At 29.9% G+C, this 6,000-nt stretch overlaps 1 protein-coding gene across 1 annotated transcript in view; it reads left to right on the forward strand.

Annotated features, from left to right (window-relative positions):
* LOC310922065 (transcription factor 4-like) overlaps positions 1-5,753 on the forward strand; it is an 85,191-nt gene extending 79,438 nt beyond the window's left edge. Inside the window, 1 exon segment of the mRNA XM_083882385.1 lies at positions 3,771-5,753. The gene's annotated coding sequence lies outside the window, so the exon portion shown is untranslated.
* Positions 5,754-6,000: the final 247 nt, after the last annotated feature.

Raw genomic sequence — 6,000 nt, forward strand, 5'->3', positions numbered from 1 at the left:
GGATTTTTTTCCCTATTTTTTGTTGAATTTTTTGCTTCTTTTTAATGGAATTTTTTTCTGGTTTTTTCTTGAATTTTTCCTGTTTTTTCTTGAAATTTTTTCCTTTATTTTTCCATTAAATTTCTTCGTTTTTTCCACCAAATTTCTCCATTTTTTTCCATTTTTTTTCCACCAAAATTTGTCCCATTTTTTCCACCAAAATCCTTCATTTTTCCACTGAAATTTCTCCCTTTTCTCCTACAAAAATTTGTGATTTTCCCACAAAATTTTCTCCCTTTTTCACCCCCAAAACTCCCGACTTTTCCACCAAAATTCTCCATTTTTTTTCCATGAAATTTCTCCATTTTCTCCATTAAATTTCTCCATTTTTTTCCATCAAATTCTTCCATTTTTCCCGCCAAAATTCTCCGTTTTTTGACACAAAAATCTTCGTTTTTCCGCGTAATTTCCCCGTTTTTCGTCGTAATTTCGTCGTTTTTTCACCAAAATTTCCCAGTTTTTTTCCATTTAGTTTTTCCATTTCCTCCATCCAAATTCTCTCTTTATTTTCCACTAAAATTTCTCCATTTCTCCACCAAAATCGACCCTTTTTTCCTATTAAATTTCTCCTTTTTCCCACCAAAAATTTATGGAATTTTTCCTTTTTTTTATCATGGATTTTTTTCGGGTTTTTTTTCATGAAATTTTTCCATGTTTTCCACCAAATTCCTTCATTTTTTCCATTAATTTTTTCATTTTTTTCTTGATTATTTCTCCTTTTTTTCCCCACGAAATTTCTCCGTTTTTTCCATTTTTTTCCATGAAAAATTCTCCATTTTTTTCCCCGAAAAATTCCGTGATTTTTCCACCAAAACTTCTCCGTTTTTTCCATGAAATTTCTCCATTTTTTCCACCAAAAAATTCTCAGTTTTCCCATCAAATTCTTCCATTTCTCCACCAAAATTCACCATTTTTTTCCAACAAAAATTGACGATTTTTTTGTCGTAATTTCGCCGTTTTTTGCGCCAAAATTTCTCCATTTTTTCCCTAAAATTTCCATAAAATTTCTCCAAACTTTCTCCATTTTTTCCACCAAGATTTCTGAATTTTCCCACCAAATTTTCTCCATTTTTTCCACCAAAATTTCTCCCTCGAATTTCCACCAAAAATTCGTGATTTTTCCACCAAAAATCTTTCGTTTTTCCACCAAATTTTTCGCGAAATTTCTCCAATTTTTTTTCCACCAAATTTCTCCATTTTTTTCCATTAAAAATCCACTTTATTTTCCACCAAAATTTCTCGATTTTTTCCATTAGATTTCTCCATTTTTTCCACGTAATTTCTTCGTTTTTTCCGCGTAATTTCCCCGTTTCTCGTCGTAATTTCGTCGTTTTTGCGCCAAATTTCGTCGTTTTTTCACCAAATTTTTTCTATAACTTCCCTTTAATCCAAATTTTTGAATTTTTATTTCCTCAGAGAGGAATTCGAACCCGAAGGGCCTTTTCTCCTCTTTGGGGGTTTTTAAATGGGATTTTTTGGGATTTTTAATGGGATTTTTTGGGGTTTTTAATGCGATTTTTTTCTTTTTTTTCTTGGATTTTTGTCTCTTTTTTTAATGGGATTTTTGTTCCTTTTTTCTGGGATTTTTTTCCTATTTTTTGTTGAATTTTTGCTTCTTTTTAATGGAATTTTTTCCTGGTTTTTTCTTGAATTTTTCCTGTTTTTTTCTTGGAATTTTTTCCTTTATTTTTCCATTAAATTTCTTCGTTTTTTCCACCAAATTTCTCCATTTTTTTCCATTTTTTTTTCCACCAAAATTTGTCCCATTTTTCCACCAAAATCCTTCATTTTTCCACTGAAATTTCTCCCTTTTCTCCTACAAAAATTTGTGATTTTCCCACAAAATTTTCTCCCTTTTTCACCCCCAAAATTCCCGACTTTTCCACCAAAATTCTCCATTTTTTTTCCATGAAATTTCTCCATTTTCTCCATTAAATTTCTCCATTTTTTTCCATCAAATTCTTCCATTTTTCCCGCCAAAATTGTCCCTTTTATCCACCAAAAATTGGCGATTTTTACACCAAAATTTCTCCCTTTTCTCCATAGAATTTTTTCATTTTCTCCATTAAAAATCCACTTTATTTTCCACCAAAATTTCTCCAGTTTTTCTATTAAATTTCTCCATTTTCCCCCCAAAAATTCCATGATTTTTCTACCAAAATTTCTCCATTTTTCCATGAAATTTCTCCATTTTTTCCCCCAAAAATTCACGATTTTCCCACCAAAATTTCTCCGTTTATTTTTTCCTACGAATTTTCCCCTTTTTCCATGAAATTTCTCCATTTTTCCCCCCAAAATTCTCCCTTTATTTCCCAACCAAAAATTCTCATTTTTTTGACGAAAATCCTTCGTTTTTTCCGCGTAATTTCCCCGTTTTTCGTCGTAATTTTGTCGTTTTTTCACCAAAATTTCCCAGTTTTTTTCCATTTAATTTTTCCATTTCCTCCATCCAAATTCTCTCTTTATTTTCCACTAAAATTTCTCCATTTCTCCACCAAAATCGACCCTTTTTTCCTATTAAATTTCTCCTTTTTCCCACCAAAAATTTATGGAATTTTTCCTTATTTTTATCATGGATTTTTTCGGGTTTTTTTTTCATGAAATTTTTCCATGTTTTCCACCAAATTCCTTCATTTTTTTCCATTAAATTTTTTCATTTTTTTCTTGATTATTTCTCCTTTTTTTCCCCACGAAATTTCTCCGTTTTTTCCATTTTTTTCCATGAAAATTCTGCATTTTTTCCCCGAAAAATTCCGTGATTTTTCCACCAAAACTTCTCCGTTTTTTTCCATGAAATTTCTCCATTTTTTCCACCAAAAAATTCTCAGTTTTTCCATCAAATCCTTCCCTTTTTCCCGCCAAAATTCACCATTTTTCCAACAAAAATTGACGATTTTTTGTCGTAATTTCGCCGTAATTTCGTCGGTTTTCGTCGTAATTTCGTCGTTTTTGCGCCAAATTTCTCCGGATTTTTCCCAAAAAATCCCTTTATTCCAAATTTTTTTCTCTTTTTTTTCTGGAATTTTTTTGCTCTTTTTTTAATGGGATTTTTTCTCATTTTTTCTGGAACTTTGTCTCTTTTTTTTCTGTTTTTTTCCTTTTTTTTCTTGGATTTTTGTCTCTTTTTTGTGGAATTTTTTCCTCTTTTTTCTGGAATTTTTCTCAATTTTTTCCATGAAATTTTTCCATTTTTTTTCCATGAAATTTCTTGGAATTTTTTTTTTTTTTTCCCACCAAAATTTCTCCGTTTTTTCCATGAAACTTTCCCGTTTTTTTCCATGAAAATCCTTCGTTTTTCCCATTAAATTTCTCCGATTTTTCCATTAAAATTCCTTTTTTTTTTTTTTTAATCAAAATTCTCCATTTTTTCCATGAAATTTCACCACCAAAATCAACCCTGTTTTTTCCACCAAAATTTTCCAATTTTTTCCCCCAAATTTTTTCGTTTTTCCACCAAAATCCTTCGTTTTTTCCCCAAATTTTTTCCACCAAATTTCTCCATTTTCTCCACCCAAATTCCCCCGTAATTTTCCATTAAAATCATTAAATTTTCCATTAAATTTCTCCAATTTCTCCACCAAAATTCTCCATTTTTTCCACCGAAAATTCGCGATTTTTCCACCGTTTTTTATCGTAATTTCGCCGTTTTTCGTCGGAATTTCGTCGTTTTTGCGCCAAATTTTTTCTACAACTTCCCCTTATTCCAAATATTTGATTTTTTCTCCCCCCAGAGCGGAATCTGAACCCGAAGGCGGCGTGTCTGAAGCGTCGGGAGGAGGAGAAGGTGCCGTCGGAGCCGCCCCGTTGGCCTTGGCCGGAGCTCACGGGGGAATCGGGGACGGGCCCAACCACATGGGCCAGATGTGACCCCAAAAAAGGGGAATAATAAAGAAAAATAGGTGAGGAAATGGGGAAAAAAAGTCCTAAAAAAATTCCAAAAAAATTCCCAAAAAAAATCCTAAAAAATCCAAAAAAATTCCACAAAAAATCCTTAAAAATCGCAAAAAAATCCCCAAAAATCCAAAAAAAATCCCACAAAAACCTCTAAAAAAATCCCTAAAAAATTTCAAAAAAAAATCCCTTTAAAGATCCCCAAAAACTCCCTCAAAAAATCCCCAAAAAATCCCCCAAAAATCCCTAAAAAAATCCAAAAAAATTCCCTAAAAAATCCCCCCAAAAATTCAGTAAAAATTCCCAAAAATCTCCAAAAAATCCCTTAAAAATTCCCAAAAAATCCCTAAAAATCCCAAAAAAATTCCCTAAAAAATCCCCAAAAGATCCCCAAAAAATCCCCCAAAAAATCCACAAAAAATCCCCCAAAAATCCTGAAAAAATCCAAAAAATATCCAAAAATCACTAAAAAATATCCCAAAAAATCCCAAAAAATCTCTAAAAAATTCCCTAAAAAATCCCTAAAAAATCCCCCCAAAAATTCAGTAAAAATTCCCAAAAATCTCCAAAAAATCCCTTAAAAATCCCAAAAAAATCCCTAAAAAAATCCAAAAAAAATGCCCCAAAAATCCCTAAAAAAATTCCCAAAAATTCCTTAAAAAATCTCTAAAAAATCCCTAAAAATTCCACAAAAAATCCTTAAAAATTCCAAAAAAATCCCCCAAAAAATCCCAAAAAAATCCCAAAAAATCCAAAAAAAAAAATCCCCCAAAAAATCTCCAAAAAATCCCTAAAAAAATTTTTAAAAATCTCTAAAAAATCGCCAAAAAAATCCCTTAAAAATCCCTAAAAAAATTCCAAAAAATCGCTAAAAAATAATTTTAAAAATCCCTTTAAAGATCCCCAAAAATCCCTAAAAAAATCCCCAAAAAATCCTCAAAAAATCCTAAAAAATCCCCCCAAAATCCCTAAAAAAATCCATTAAAAATCCCTAAAAATATTCTTAAAAAATTCCAAAAAATCGCTAAAAAAATTCTAAAAAAATCCAAAAAAAAAAAAAAAATTCAAAAAAATCCGTAAAAAAATCCAAAAAATCCCCAAAAATCCCCAGAAAATCTCAAAAAAATCCCAAAAAAAATTACCAAAAAATGCCTAAAAAATCAGTAAAAAATCCATTAAAAATCCACAAAAAATCCCCAAAAAATCCCAAAAAAGTCCCTAAAAAATTACAAAAGAAATCCCTAAAAAATTCCCCAAAAAATCCCTAAAAAATTCCCAAAAAATCCCCAAAAGATCCCCAAAAAATCCCCCAAAAAATTCACTAAAAATCCAAAAAAAAACCCTAAAAAAATAAAAAAAAAATCCAAAAATCACTAAAAAATATCTCAAAAAATCCCAAAAAATCTCTAAAAAATTCCCTAAAAAATCCCTAAAAAATCCCCCCAAAAATTCAGTAAAAATCCGCAAAAAATCCCTAAAAAAATCCAAAAAAATCCGTAAAAAAATCCAAAAAATCCCCAAAAAATCCCTAAAAAAATCCCAAAAAATCTAAAAAAATTCCCAAAAATCCCAAAAAAATCCCCAAAAAATTCCTAAAAAATAAAACAAAAATCCCCAAAAAATCCTTAAAAAATTCCAAAAAAAAAATGCCAAAAAATCTCTAAAAAATCCCTGAAAAATTCCAAAAAATCCCAAAAAAATTCCCAAAAAAATCCCCCAAAAAATCCTAGAAAAATCCCTAAAAAATCCCAAAAAATATTCCTAAAAAATTCCAAAAATCGCTAAAAAAATCCCAAAAAAATAAAAAAAAAATTCCTAAAAAATCCAGAAAAAAATCCCAAAAATTCCCCAAAAAAATCCCAAAAAAAATCCAAAAAAATCTAAAAAAATTCCCAAAAATCCCAAAAAAAATCCCCAAGAAATTCCTAAAAAATAAAAAAAAATCCCCAAAAAATCCTTAAAAAATCAAAAAAAAAAATCCCAAAAAATCTCTAAAAAAATCCAAAAAATCCCTAAAAAAATCCAAAAAATTCCTAAAAAAATTCCCAAAAATCCCCAGAAAATCTCAAA

The sequence above is a fragment of the Zosterops lateralis genome (assembly GCF_965231275.1).
Source record: "Zosterops lateralis genome assembly, chromosome: W".
NCBI lineage: Eukaryota > Metazoa > Chordata > Aves > Passeriformes > Zosteropidae > Zosterops > Zosterops lateralis.